Here is a 16,318-nt window from a genome sequence, read left to right as displayed (position 1 = left end):
GGATCAAGACCATCCCCATGGAAAAGAAATGCAAAAAAGCAAAATGGCTGTCTGGGGAGGCCTTACAAATAGCTGTGAAAAGAAGAGAAGTAAAAAGCAAAGGAGAAAAGGAAAGATATAAGCATCTGAATGCAGAGTTCCAAAGAATAGCAAGAAGAGATAAGAAAGACTTCCTCAGCGATCAATGCAAAGAAGTAGAGGTAAACAACAGAATGGGAAAGACTAGAGATCTCTTCAAGAAAATTAGAGATACCAAGGGAACATTTCATGCAAAGATGGGCTCGATAAAGAACAGAAATGGTATGGACCTAACAGAAGCAGAAGATATCAAGAAGAGATGGCAAGAATACACAGAAGAACTGTACAAAAAAGATCTTCACGACCCAGATAATCATGATGGTGTCATCACTCACCTAGAGCCAGACATCCTGGAATGTGAAGTCAAGTGGGCCTTAGAAAGCATCACTATGAACAAAGCTAGTGGAGGTGATGGGATTCCAGTTGAGCTACTTCAAATCCTGAAAGATGATGCTGTGAAAGTGATGCACTCAATATGCCAGAAAATTTACAAAACTCAGCAGAGGCCACAGGACTGGAAAAGGTCAGTTTTCATTCCAAACCCAAAGAAAGGCAATGCCAAAGAATGTTCAAACTACTGCACAATTGCACTCATCTCACACGCTAGTAAAGTAATGCTCAAAATTCTGCAAGCCAGGCTTCAGCAGTATGTGAACCATGAACTTCCAGATGTTCAAGCTGGTTTTAGAAAAGGCAGATGAACCAGAGGCCAAATTGCTAACATCTTCTGGATCATGGAAAAAGCAAGAGAGTTCCAGAAAAACATCTATTTCTGCTTTATTGACTATGCCAAAGCCTTTGACTGTGTGGATCACAATAAACTGTGGAAAATTCTGAAAGAGATGGGAATACCAGAACACCTGACCTGCCTCTTGAGAAATTTGTATGAAGATCACGAAGCAACAGTTAGAACTGGACATGGAACAACAGACTGGTTCCAAATAGGAAAATAAGTACGTGAAGGCTGTATATTGTCACCCTGCTTATTTAACTTATATGCAGAGTACATCATGAGAAACGCTGGGCTGAAAGAAGCACAAGCTGGAATCAAGATTGCTGGGAGAAATATCAATAACCTCAGATATGCAGATGATACCACCCTTATGGCAGAAAGTGAAGAAGAACTAAAAAGCCTCTTGATGAAGGTGAAAGCAGAGAGTGAAAAAGTTGGCTTAAAGCTCAGCATTCAGAAAACTAAGATTATTGCATCTGGTCCCATCACTTCATGGGAAATAGATGAGGAAACAGTGGAAATAGTGTCAGACTTTACTTTTTGGGCTCCAAAATCACTGCAGAATGTGACTGCAGCCATGAAATTAAAAGACGCTTACTCCTTGGAAGAAAAGTTATGACCAACCTAGATACCATATTGAAAAGCAGAGACATTACTTTGCCAACAACGGTCCATCTAATCAAGGCTATGTTTTTTCCAGTGTTCATGTATGGATGTGAGAGTTGGACTGTGAAGAAAGCTGAGCACCGAAGAATTGATGCTTTTGAACTGTTGTGTTGGTGAAGACTCTTGATTGTCTCTTGGACTGCAAGGACATCCAACCAGTCCATTCTGAAGGAGATCAGCCCTGGGATTTCTTTGGAAGGAATGATGCTAAAGCTGAAACTCCAGTACTTTGGCCACCTCATTCAAAGCGTTGACTCATTGGAACAGACTCTGATGCTGGGAGGGATTCGGGGCAGGAGGAGAAAGGGATGACAGAAGATGAGATGGCTGGATGGCATCACTGACTCGATGGACGTGAGTTTGAGTGAACTCCGGGAGTTTGTGATAGACAGGGAGGCCTGGCGTGCTGTGATTCATGGGGTCACAAACAGTCAGACACGACTGAATGACTGAACTCAACTTCACTGTAATAACTAATTAGAGAATATATAACTCCATTGATAACACTAGCAAGGGGGTACTCTTTCTGCCCCTTTCTGATGTCTATGTCAGAAGCTTTCTCTATCCCTTTTATACTTTAATAAAACTCTATTGCACAAAGGCTCTTAGCGATCAAGCCTCGTCTCTGGCCCCGGATTGAGTTCTTCTCCAGAGGCCAAGAATCCTGGCATCTTTTGGTGGTTCAGCAAAAACCTTTCACAAACGACAAATACAATAATACTAACAAATCATCAGTAGACATGACTGCTACCTCACAGCCCTGCCCATCCGAGAGAGAAAGAAACTTATCTCCTTCCACCAGCAAGCAAGCACATATCACACCCAATATGAAGGTTACACAAACAACTGGAGCAACCATACCTACTGAGCTAAGAAACCAAAAGGAAAAAGGTATTTGACCTCAAAGCTTGAGAAAAGGAAGCCTTAAACACAATTTAAAAAAAAATGAAAAAGCAGATAAATATTGCAAAAATTAAGGAGCAACCTAAAAAAACACAAGTCCAAATAAACAAAGAGAAAATAGGCAAACTCTCTGAAAAAGAATTCAGAGTAAAGATGATCCAAAACCTTGAAAATGCAATGGAGAAAATGCAAGAATCAATTAACACATTTAACAAACACCTATCAGAAATAAAGAATAAACAGAGACAAACAATGCAATTACTGAAATTAGAAATACTCTATAAGGAATCAATTGCAGAATATCTGAGGCAGAACGGAAAAGTGAGCTGAAAGACAGAATGGTAGAAATAACTGCTGAACAGCAGAATATAGGAAAAAGAATGAAAAGAACTGAGGATAGTCTCAGAGACCTCTGGGACAATATTGAATGCACCAACATTCATATTATAAGGGTACTTCAAGAACAATAGGAAAAAAAGAGTATGAAAAATTTTTTGAAGAGATTATAGTCAAAAATGTTCTCAAACTGGGAAAGGAAACAGTCAATTAAGTCCAAGAAGCACAGAGAGTCCAATACAGTGTAAACCCAAGGAGAAACATGACAAGAAACATACTAATCAAATTTTAAACAATTTAACACAAAGAAAGAATATTAAAAGTAGCAAGGGAAAAGCAGCAAGTAAGATACAAGGGAAATCCCATATGCTTAACAGCTGATTTTTCAGCAGAAGCTCTGAGGGCCAGAAGGGAATGGCAGGATATATTTAAAGTACTAAAAGGGAAAAATCTACAACCAAGATTACTCCACCCAGCAAGGACCCCTTTGAAAACTGATGGAGAAATCAAGAGATTTACAGACAAGCAAAAATTAAATGAATTTAGTATCTCCAAACCAGTTTTACAATAAATGATAAAGGAGTTAGATAGACAGGAAACATAAAAGAAGAAAAAGTCCTATAGAAACAAATCCCAAGAAATTAAGAAAATGGCAATAGGAGCACTGTTGTTGTTTAGTCACACAGTCAAGTCCAGCTCTCTGAGACCCTATGGGCTGAATTATGTCAGGTTTCCCTTCACTACCTCCCAGAAGTTGCTCAAACTCATGTCCATTGAGTTGGTGATGCCATTCAACCATCTCATCCTCTGTCATCCCCTTCTCCTCCTGCTTTCAATCTTTCCCATCATCAGGGTCTTTTTCAACAAGTCAGCTCTTTCCATCAGAGGACCAATTGTAGGTTCAGCTTCAGTATCAATCCTTCCAGTGAATATTCAGGGTGGATTTCCTTTAGGATTGACTTGCTTGATCTTGACATAAAGGCTGTATATGGTGAACCCACAGCAAACATTTTTCTCAATGGTAAAAAATTGAAAGCATTTCCTGTAAGATCAGGAACAAGACAAGGGTGCCACTCTCACCACTATTATTCAACATAGTTTTGGAAGTCCCAGCTATGGCAATCAGAGAAGGAAAATAAATAAAAGGAATTCAGAATAGAAAAGAAGAAATAAAACACTCACTGTTTGCAAATGACATGATACTATACATAAAAAAATAAAAACCTAAAGATACTATCAGTAAATTACTAGAGCTAATCAATGAATTTAGCAAAGTTGCAGGATACAAAATCAATATAGAGAATTTACTTGCATTCCTTTGTCAGTTTTCAGTTCAGTCACCTATTGGTGTTGGAATATTTGTGAGCCCATGGAATGCAGCATGCCAGGCTTCCCTGTCTATCACCAACTCCCAGAGCTTGCTCAAACTCATATCCATAAAGTCAGTGATGCCCTCCAACCATCTCATCTTCTGTCACTCCCTTCTTCTCCTGCCTTCAGTATTTCCCAGCATCAGGGTCTTTTCCGATGAGTCAGTTCTTCTCATAAGGTGGCCAAAGTATTAGAGCTTCAGTTTCAGCATCATCCTTCCAATGAATATTTAGGACTGATTTCCTTTAGGATTGACTGGTTTCATCCCCTTGCATTCCAAGAGAATCTCCTTTATACTAACAATGAAAAATCAGAGAAATTAAGGAATCAATCACATTTACCACTGCAACAGAAAGAGTAAAATATCTAGCAATAAACATACCTAAGGAGACAGACAATCTGTATACAGAAAACTATAAGACACTGAGGAAAAAAATCAAAGACCATATAAACTGTTGGAGAGATATACCATGTTACTGGATTGGAAGAATCAACAGTTTGAAAATGACTATACTACCAAACGCAATCTACACATTCAATATGATCCCTATCAAATTACAAATGGCATTTTTCACAGAACTAGAACAAACAATTTCACAATGCATATGGAAACACAAAAGACCACAAATAGCCAAAGCAATCTTGAGAAAGAAGAATGGTGCTGGAGGAGTCAACCTTCCTGACTTCAGACAGCATTACAAAGCTACAGTTATCAATACAGTATGGTACTGGTACAAAAACAGAAATATAGACCAATGGAACAAAATAGAAAACCCAGAAACAAGCCCACAAACCTATGGGCAAATCATCTTTGTCAAAGGAGGCAAGAATATAAAATGGGGAAAAGATAGTCTGTTCAATAAGGGGTGCTGGGAAAACTGGACAGCTACAGGTAAAAAAAATGAAATTAGAAGACTTCCTAAAAACATACACAAAGATAAAATCAAAATGGATTAAATACCTAAATGTTAGACCAGAAACTGTAAAACTCTCAGAGGAAAACGTTGGCTGAACAGAGTATGATAATTCACAGCAAGATAGTCCATGACCCACCTCCTAGAGTAATGGGATTTAAAACAAAAATAAAAAAGTGGGACCTAATTAAACTTAAACACTTTTGCATAGCAAAGGAAACTATAAACAAGGTGAAAATACAACCCTCAGAATGGAAGAAAATAATAGGAAATGAAACAACTGACAAAGGATTAATTTCCAAAATATACAAGCAGCTCATAGAAGTCAATATCAGGAAAACAAACAACCCAGTCAAAAAGTAAGATAAGAATATAAACAGACATTTCTCCAAAGAAGACATACAAATGACTAATGGACACGTGAAAAGATGTTCAGTATATCTCATTATTATAGAAATGCAAATCAAAACTACAAAGAAATATCATCACACCAGTCAAAATGGCCATCATCAAAACGTCTAGAAACAATAAATGCTGGAGAGGGTATAGAGAAAAGGGAATCCTCTTGCACTGTTGGTGGGAATGTAAATTGATACAGCCACTATGGAAGACAGTATGGAGATTCCTTAAAAAACAAGAAATAAAACCACTGAAAAACTGTATATCCAATTTCTAGCCATATACCCTGAGGAAAGCAAAACTGAAAAAGACAGATGTACTCCAATGTTCATTGAAACACTATTTACAATAGCTGGTACATGTAAGCAACCTAGATGTCCATTGATAGATGAATGGATAAGAAAGCAGTGGTACATACACATCAGATCAGATCAGATCAGTCGCTCAGTCATGTCCGACTCTTTGCGACCCCATGAATCGCAGCACGCCAGGCCTCCCTGTCCATCACCAACTCCCAGAGTTCACTCAGACTCATGTCCATCGAGTCAGTGATGCCATCCAGCCATCTCATCCTCTGTCTTCCCCTTCTCCTCCTGCCCCCAAATCCTCCCAGCATCAGAGTCTTTTCCAGTGAGTCAACGCTTTGAATGAGGTGGCCAAAGTACTGGAGTTTCAGCTTTAGCATCATTCCTTCCAAAGAAATCCCAGGGCTGATCTCCTTCAGAATGGACTGGTTGGATCTCCTTGCAGCCCAAGGGACTCTCAAGAGTCTTATCCAACACCACAGTTCAAAAGCATCAATTTTTCGGTGCTCAGCCTTCTTCACAGTCCAACTCTCACATCCATACATGACCACAGGAAAAACCACAGCTTGACTAGACGAACCTTTGTTGGTAAAGTAATGTCTCTGCTTTTGAATATTTTATCTAGGTTGGTAAGCGTCTTTTAATTTCATGGCTGCAGTCACCATCTGCAGTGATTTTGGAGCCCAGAAAAAATAAAGTCTGACACTGTTTCCACTGTTTCCCCATCTATTTCCCATGAAGTGATGGGACCAGATGCCATGATCTTCGTTTTCTGAATGTTGAGCTTTAAGCCAACTTTTTCACTCTCCTCTTTCACTTTCATCAAGAGGCTTTTTAGTTCCTCTTCACTTTCTGTCATAAGGGTTGTGTCATCTGCATATCTGAGGTTATTGATATTTCTCCCGGCAATTTTGATTCCAGCTTGTGTTTCTTCCAGTCCAGCATTTCTCATAATGTACTCTGCATATAAGTTAAATGGAATATTATTCAGCCATAAAAAAGAAAGCATTTGAGTCAGTTCTAATGAGATTGATGAACCTAGAGCCTATTATACAGAGTAAAATAAGTCAGAAAGAGAAAAGGAAATATCATATATAAATGCATATATATAGAATCTAGAAAGATGGTACTGATAAAATTATTTTCAAGGCAGCAATGGAGATACAGACATAGATTACATACTTATGAACATGGAGTGGGGGGAGGAAGGAGAGGATGGGCTGTATGGCGAGAGTAACATGAAATACCATAGATAAAATGAATAGCCAATGAGGAGGGGGAAGATATTGCTATGATTTATATCAAAGAGTCTTCTGCCTATGTCTCTATTTGTTTTATATTACATCTAGGTCTTTATTTAATTTTTACTTTATTTTTGTATACAGTATTAGGGAGTGTTCTAAATTCATTCTTTTACATGTCTCTGTCCGGTTTTACCTATCCCACTTATTAAAGAGATGTTCTTTTCTTCATTATATATTCTTGCCTTCTTTATCATAGGTTAGGCAGCCAGAGGTGCATGTGTTTATGTCTGGACTTTCTATCGTGTTCCATTTACCTAAATTTCTGTTTTTGCACAAATACCATACTATTTTTATGACTGTAGTTTTCTAGTATAATCTGAAGTCAGGGAACTTTATTCCCCTGTTCCATTCTTCTTTCTCATTATTTCTTTCACTATTTGGAATTTCTACTATTTCCATACAAATTTCAAAGCTTACTGTTCTAGTTCTATGAAAAATGCCCTTGGTAATTTGGGATTTCTTTAAGTCTGTAAATTGTTTTGGGTTGTATAGTCATTTTCTCAACATTCATTCATCCAGTCCAAGTACATGGTATATCTCTCCATCTGTTTGTCTCATCTTTTATTTCTTTCATCAGTATTCTATTTTTTCTGAGTACAGTTATTTTCCCATCTTAAGTAGGTTTATTCCTAGGTATATGATTCTTTTAAATCAATGGTAAATGGGATTGTCTCTGTAAACTCTTTTTCTGATCACTCATTGCTAGTGGATAGGAATTTAATAGATATCTGCATATTAATTTTCTATCCTGCTACTTTACCAAACTTATTGATGAACTCTAGTAGTCTTCTGGTGACATCTTCAGAATTTTTTATATATAGTATCACGTCATCTGCAAACAGTAACAATTTTACTTTTTTCTTTTCCAAATTTAATTCATTTTCTTTCTTTTTTCCCCCTCTGATTGCCATGGCTAGAACTTATAAAACTATGTTGAATGAAAGTGGCAAGAGTGGACATCTTTGTATTGTTCCTGATCTTACAGGAGATCTTTTCAGATTTTCATCATTAAGAATTATGTTCTCTGTGGGTTTGTCATATATGGCCTTTATTATGTTGAGGTGGGTTTCCTCTAAGCCCACTTATAGACTTTTTATCATAAATGTGTGTTGAATTGTGTTAAAAGTTTGTTCTTCATGTACTGACATGATCATGTGATTCATTCTTCATTTTCTTAATGTGCTGTATCACACTGACTCCCCACATCTAAGGAGCTGTGGCTGAGCGGGCACAGGATGGCCGAGAGGAGCTACTTCATGTTCAAGGTCAGGACAGGTGGTGCTGAGGAGATACCCCTCGTCCAAGGTAAGGAGCAGTGGCTGCCCTTTGCTGGAGCAGCCGTGGAGAGATACAAATAGCTGTGAAAAGAAGAGAAGCAATGAGAAAAGGAGAAAAGGAGAAATATTCTCACTTGAATGCAGAGTTCCAAAGAATAGAAAAGAGAGATAAGAAAGCCTTCCTCAGCGATTAATGCAAAGAAATAGAGGAAATCAACAGAATGGGAAAAACTAGAGATCTCTTCAAGAAAATTAGAGATAACAAGGGAACATTTCATGTAAAGATTGGCTCAGTAAAGGACAGAAATGGTATGGACCTAACAGAAGCAGAAGCTATCAAGAAGAGGTGGCAAAAATACACAGAACTGTACAAAAAAGGTCTTCACGAAAAGATAATCACAATGGTGTGATCACTCACCTAGAGCCAGACATCCTGGAATGTGAAGCCAAGTTGGCCTTAGAGAGCATCACTATGAACAAAGCTAGTGGAGGTGATGGAATTCCAGTTGAGCTATTTCAAATCCTGAAAGATGATGCTGTGAAAGTGCTGCACTCAATATGCCAGCAAATTTGGAAAACTCAGCGGAGGCCACAGGACTGGAAAAGGTGTTTTCATTCCAATCCCAAAGAAAGGCAATGCCAAAGAATGCTCAAACTACCACACAATTGCACTCATCTCACATGCTAGTGAAGTAATGCTCAAAATTCTCCTAGCTAGGCTTCAGCAATACGTGAACTGTGAACTTCTATATGTTCAAGATGGCTTTAGAAAAGGTAGAGGAACCAGAGATCAAATTGCGAACATCTGCTGGATCATCGAAAAAGCAAGACAGTTCCAGAAGAACATCTATTTCTGCTTTATTGACTATGCCAAAGTCTTTGTGTGGATCACAATAAACTGGAAAATTCTTCAAGAGATGGGAATACCAGACCACCTGACCTGTCTCCTGAGAAACCTGTATGCAGGTCAGGAAGCAACAGTTAGAACTGAACATGGAACAAAAGACTGGTTCCAAATAGGAAAAGGAGTACGTCAAGGCTGTGTATTATCACCCTGCTTATTTAACTTATATGCAGAGTACATCATGAGAAATGCTGGGCTGGAAGAAACACAAGCTGGAATCAAAATTGCCGGGAGAAATATCAATAACCTCAGATATGCAGATGACACCACCCTTATGACAGAAAGTGAAGAGGAACTAAAAAGCCTCTAGATGAAAGTGAAAGAGGAGAGTGAAAAAGTTGGCTTAAAGCTCAACATTCAGAAAACGAAGATCATGGCATCTGGTCCCATCACTTCATGGGAAATAGATGGGGAAACAGTGGAAACAGTGTCAGACTTTATTTTTTCTAGGCTTCAAAATCACTGCAGATGGTGATTGCGGCCACGAAATTAAAAGAAGCTTACTCCTTGTAAGGAAAGTTATGACCAACCTAGCTAGCATATTAAAAAGCAGAGACATTACTTTGCCAACAAAGGTTCGTCTAGTCAAGGCTATGGTTTTTCCAGTAGTCATGTATGGATGTGAGATTTGGACTGTGAAGAAAGCTGAGCACCAAAGAATTAATGCTTCGGAACTGTGGTGTTGGAGAAGACTCTTGAGAGTCCCTTGGACTGCAAGGACATCCAACCAGTCCATTCTAAAGGAGATCAGTCCTTGGTGTTCTTTGGAAGGACTGATGCTAAAGCTGAAACTCCAGTAATTTGGCCACCTCGTGCAAAGAGTTGACTCATTGGAAAAGACTCTGATGCTGGGAGGGATTGGGGGCAGGAGAAGAAGGGGACAACAGAGGGTGAGATGGCTGGATGGCATCACTGACTCAATGGATGTGAGTCTGAGTGAACTCTGGGAGCTGGTGATGGACAGGGAAGCCTGGCATGCTTTAATTCATGGGGTCGCAAAGAGTCGGACATGACTGAGCGACTGAACTGAACTGATCACACTGATTGAGATTCATGTACTGAAGAATCCTTACATCCCTAGGATAAATCCTGGTTGGTCAATGTTTATGATTCTTTTAATGTGGTATTGAATTCTATTTGCTAGTGTTTTGTTGAGGACTTTTGCATTTATGTTCCTCAGTGATATTGTTCTGTAATTTTCTTTATTTGTGATTTTTGTCTGGTTTTGGTGTCAAGGTTGTGATGGCCTCATAGAATGAGTTTAAAATGTCCCTTCCTCTGCATTTTTGGTAAGATTTTTATCAGAATAGGTGTTAAGTCGTCTCTAAGTATCTGATAGAATTAGCCTGTGAAGACTTTGGCCCTAGGCTTTTGCTTGTCAGAATTTTTTTTTTAATTAATTTATTTTAATTGGAGAACAATTGGGCTTCCCTGATAGCTCAGTAGGTAAAGAATCTGCCTGTAATGCAGAATACCCCAGTTTGATTCCTGAGTCAGGAAAATCTGCTGGAGAATGAATAGGCTACCCACTCCAGTATGGGCTTCCCTTGTGGCTCAGCTGGTAAAGAATCCGTCTGCAATGTGGGAGACCTGGGTTTGATCCCTGGGTTTGGAAGATCCCCTGAATAAGGGAAAGGCTAGTCCAGTATTCTGGCCTGGAGAATTCCATGGACTGTATAGTTCATGGGGTTACAAACAGTCAGACACGACTGAGTCTAACACGGACATTACTGACTAATTTAAATTTATTTATTAAACATTTGAAACTTGTGGAAAAACTCTATGATCAGTGTCATGATACCCTGGTACAGTTTGGTGGGCTTTAGCATCTAATCTAAGCACAGAAGATTATATAAAGCAAGTGCCTTCAGTTGATGTGCTCTGTAATGAATTTCACACACCTCATGATGCAGCATTTTTCCTGTCTAGGCCAATGTACACACACCATATTTCATCAAAGTATGACAAACTTAAAAAATCAAGGAAGGGAAGTAAACAGCAGCATAAAGTTCATAAGTACATCACATCATATGAAATGGTGATGGCTCCTGTTCATGAAGCAGTGGTTTCCTTACACGTTTCCAAAGTCTGGGATGACATCGGTCCTCAATTCTATGCCACATTCTGGTCATTGACAATGTATAACCTTGCATTTCCACATACCAGCTATGAACAGGAAGTCAATAAACTTAAAATCCAGATGAAAGCAATTGATAACAATCAGGAAATGCCTCCAAATAAAACTAAAAAAGAGAAGGAGTGATGTACTGCCCTTCAGGGCGAGCTTCTCGAGGAAGAAAAGAAACAGATGGAACATGTACAATGAGTTCTGCAGAGACTGACACTGGAAAAGGACAACTGGCTTCTAGCAAAATCTACCAAAAATGAGACCATCACAAAATTTCTACAGCTGTGTATATTTCCTCGATGTATTTTTTCAGCAATTGATGCTGTTTACTCATTTTGTTGAATTGGTACATCAACAGAAAACTCCAAATTTTTCCACACTTCTTTGCTATGATCGAGTTTTCTCTGATATAATTTACACAGTCGCAAGCTGTACTGAAAATGAAGCTAGTCAATATGGGAGATTCCCTTGCTGCATGTTAGAGATTGTGACCAGGTGGCACAGTGATAAAGCCACATATGAAAAGGAAAGTGGAAATTATCCGGGATTCTTTACTATACGAGCAACTGGATTTGGTGGTGGAAACAAAGCTGATCAATTAGACTATGAAAATTTTTGACATGTTGTACACAAATGGCATTACGAACTAACCAAGGCATCAGTACATTGCCTTGAAAGAGGCGACTATACTCTCATCAAAAATATCTTGATTGTGCTAACAAAAAATACTTCCTTGGTACACAAAACTTTAGAATCTGGGTCAGGCTTTGGGAAGAAGAGTGCATAAAATCTTCCAAGAAGAAAAAGAAGAGGTCAAATCTATATGCATTGGCTATGGGCTACTCTGGGCAGTTGAAAAGTAGAAAGTTATACATGATACCTGAAAATGAGTTTCATCATAAAGACCCCCTTTGAAGAATGCAGTTGCCAGTGTACAAAATGGGCCTGGTGGCAGGCCTTCTTCATCGTCGGTTGGAAGTGTAGGTCAGATGAAAGCAGTCCTGTGGACACTGATAAATCAAGGGAGAGATCTCAATGTGGTGTGAAAGCTGTTGATAAAGCTTCTAATTTCACACCAAAAGGGAATTCAAGTGATGGAAATAGTGGCTCTAACAGCAGCAAAGTTAAAGAAAATGACAAAGAAAAAGGAAAAGAGACAGAAAAAGAGAAAAAAGAAAAGACTCCAGCTACTACTCGAGGCCCGAGTACTTGGTAAAGATGGTAAAGAAAATACAAAGGAAGAATGGCCAAATAAAGATGAAAAAGCAAGAGAGACAAAGGAAAGAATATCTAAATCTGACAAAGAGAAAGAAAAATTCAAGAAGGAAGAAAAAGCTAAAGATGAGAAATTCAAGACCACTGTCCTGAATGTAGAATCAAAGTCAACTCAAGAAAAGGAAAGAGAGAAGGAGCCACCCAAAGAACGAGATATAGCAAAGGAAATGAAATCAAAGGAAAATGTTAAAGGAAGAGAAAACCCACCAGTTTCTGGGTCCTTGAAGTCACCTGTTCCCCCATCAGATATTGCAGAGCCTGAAAGGGAACAGATACGTTGCAAAATTGATACCCATTCTTCTCCATCACATTCCTCAACAGTAAAGGAGAGTTTCATCAAACTCAAGGAGTCTTCAGCAAAACTCTGCATTAATCATACTCCTCCACCAGTGTCCAAGAGTAAGGAGAGATAAATGGACAAGAAAGATTTGGACAAGTCAAGGGAAAGATCCAGAGGGTGGGGGGAAGATGAAAAGGACAGGAAAGAGTGGAAAAGGGATCACTCAAACAATGACCGAGAAGTGCCACCATACTTAACCAAGAGGCAGAAAGAAGAAAGTGAAACAATGGGGGTTTCAAAATACAAAAGTGAAAGTCTATGTGAGTCTCCTTATCCAAATTAGAAAGACAAGGAAAAAAATAAATAAATCAAAATCTCCAGGCAAAAAAAAAAAAAGGTGGCGACTCATTTAAATCTGAAAAGATGGATAAAAATCTCCTCTGATGGCAAAAAGGAGTCCAGGCATGATAAAGAAAAGATAGAAAAGAAAGAGAAATGGGACAGTTCCAGAGGAAAGGAAGAGAAGAAACATCATAAGTCCTCGGACAAGCACAGATAATGAAGACTTTCAATCAAGGGTATGGACAGACCCCTAAGCTGAAGGTCTCCCAGAGGAGGATGCCAAAGCTCCATGCGTCACTCTCAGAATGATATCTGCCATAATTGAGAGCTTCTAGTGCTGTCCATTTAATGGGAATCTGCTTTAAATCAGAAGATGAATACACACCACCATCCTCTTGACGAGACATTCCAAAGTCACTGGTTTTCAGAACATTATTTTCACCTCCAGGCAGTTTCTTGGAGCAAGGTCCCTGTGCATATAATTTTTACCTGAGATTTGCCATCGAGAAGCAGCATCTAATAAAAATTTCACTAATTGTTTTAGTTCATCCTTCTTTCTCAGAAAGGAGAGGAAATCATGTCCTGGAACAAGTCCCTTAATTTTGTAGATAGGCTGTATTTGTGTGCTAACTTTTATGAGTTTTACAATATTGGTATGATTATACTGCTTGAGGATTTTGGCTTCTTGTAAAATTTTTAATTTCAGTTCTGGGAAAGATCATCTTCGCATGTTCTAACAGTGATACCAATTTTATCTTTTAATGTGCCCCTAAATGTGTCATCAAAATTTCCCTAGCCCAGTAATTATGACAGCTTCACGACTGAGATGAAGAAGGCAGTGGCAACCCACTCCAGTACTCTTGCCTGGAAAATCCCATGGACGGAGGAGCCTGGTAGGCTGCAGGCCATGGGGTCGCTAAGAGTTGGACACGACTGAGCGACTTCACTTTCACTTACTTTACAATATTATGATGGCTTTTTGCCACACATTAACATGAATCATCCATGGGTAAACATGTGTCCCCCCATCCTGAACTGCCCTCCCACCTCCCTCTCCTTGTTAGATAGTTTTAATCACAGTTTCAATTTCAGTACTTGTGACTGGTTTGTTGACATTTTTTCTTTCTTTCTGGCTTAGTCTTAGAAAGTTGTTTCTAAGAAGCTGTCCATTTCTTGTAGGTTGTCAATTTTATTGGCATATAGTTACTTGCAGTGATCTCATATCCTTTGTTTTTCTGTGGTATTGGTTGTAAGTTCTTTTTCATTTCTATCAATATTTTTATTGATAGAATAAATTTCATTGATTTCATTGATCTTTGCTATTGTTTTCTTTATTTATTTCTGCTCTGATCTTTATGATTTGTTTCCTTCTACTAATTTTAGGTTCTTCTTTCTCTAGTTGCTTTAGATGCAAGATTTGTAACATTTCTTGTTTCATGAGATAAGATTATATTGCTTTAAATGCCCCTTTTAGAACAACATTTTTCTGCATCCCATAGGTTTTTGTCATCATGTTTTCATTGTTATTTGATTCTAGGTAATGTTTTTTTTTTTTTTCTCTCTCTCTTTTTTTTTTAAGTTATATCTTATTTTTTTGTACAATATTGTGCAAGTATGCCACCTAGTTTGGGGTTTTGGGGAGGTGATGGCATGGGTTTGGGAGCCAGTTCCAGCAAATCCCCGTGCTAGTGTCCAGGGGGGCTGGGGCCATGACATGAGGAGAGAGGCTGCAATGGCAGGCCTGCCCTTTGCACATCACTCAGCAATGGTGCGTTGGCTCTCTGGTGGTCTGAGCTTCTTCTATGAGCATTCTTCATTTTGGAGCTCCTCATTCTTATCCTCTCTGGCCGTCTCCTCACAGTCAACATCACTCCCCTTCCTGGGTCTGCTCTCCAATCCCTGTGTTCCAGCACCTAGTCCCTGTTTGCACCAGCTTGACACCTGTGTCAGGCTGGGGCATGCAGGGCTATGGCACAGATCATCTATGCAGGTCTCACTCTATCCTGCATGCCACTGATCATTTCCTACGCTATCCTCCAGCCCCTCCAAGTTCCTTTTCTGTCCAGCTGATCCCTCACGTATTAAGGGATTTTTCCCAGACAGGAACCTCTCTTCACATTCAACCCATAGCCAGTTACACTGGTCTGGTCCATCTTCCATTCCTTTTACTTTTCCCTCCTTTTTTCATCTCACTCAGTTATGTCGGGATGTTTCTTGCCCTTTTAGGTGTTAAAGGTCCTCTGCTAGTGTTTACCAGGTACTCTGTAAATTTGGTAAACTCAGCAGTGGCCACAGGACTGGAAAAGGTCAGTTTTCATTCCAATCCCAAAGAAAGGCAATGCCAAAGAATGCTCAAACTACCACACAGTTGCACTCATCTCACATGCTACTAAAGGAATGCTCAAAATTCTCCAAGCCAGGCTTCAGCAGTACGTGAACCATGAACTTCCTGATGTTCAAGCTGGTTTTAGAAAAGGCAGAGGAACAAGAGATCAAATTGCCAACATCTGCTGGATCATCGAAAAAGCAAGAGAGTTTCAGAAGAACATCTGTTTCTGCTTTATTGACTATGCCAAAGCCTTTGACTGTGTGGATAAAAATAAACTGTGGAAAATTCTTCAAGAGATGGGAATACCAGACCACCTGATCTGCCTCTTGAGAAACCTATATGCAGGTCAGGAAGCAACAGTTAGAACTGGACATGGAACAACAGACTGGTTCCAAATAGGAAGAGGAGTACATCAAGGCTGTGTATTGTCACCCTGCTTATTTAACTTCTATGCAGAGTACATCATGAGAAATGCTGGGCTGGAAGAAGCACAAGCTGGAATCAAGATTGCCGGGAGAAATATCAATAACCTCAGATATGCAGATGACACCACCCTTATGGCAGAAAGTGAAGAGGAACTCAAAAGCCTCTTGATGCAAGTGAAAGAGGAGAGTGAAAAAGTTGGCTTAAAGCTCAACATTCAGAAAACTAAGATCATGGCATCCGGTCCCATCACTTCATGGGAAATAGATGGGGAAACAGTGGAAACAGTGTCAGATTTTATTTTTTGGAGCTCCAAAATCACTGCAGATGGTGACTGCAGCCATGAAATTA

At 39.2% G+C, this 16,318-nt stretch overlaps 1 pseudogene; it reads left to right on the top strand.

Moving 5' to 3' along the window:
• Positions 1-10,857: 10,857 nt before the first annotated feature.
• LOC102281554 (THO complex subunit 2 pseudogene) lies at positions 10,858-13,742 on the top strand (annotated as a pseudogene).
• The last annotated feature ends 2,576 nt before the right edge of the window (positions 13,743-16,318 follow it).

The sequence above is a fragment of the Bos mutus genome, chromosome X (assembly GCF_027580195.1).
Source record: "Bos mutus isolate GX-2022 chromosome X, NWIPB_WYAK_1.1, whole genome shotgun sequence".
Classification (NCBI taxonomy): Eukaryota; Metazoa; Chordata; class Mammalia; order Artiodactyla; family Bovidae; genus Bos; species Bos mutus.
This window is presented reverse-complemented; position numbering and strand designations above follow the sequence as displayed.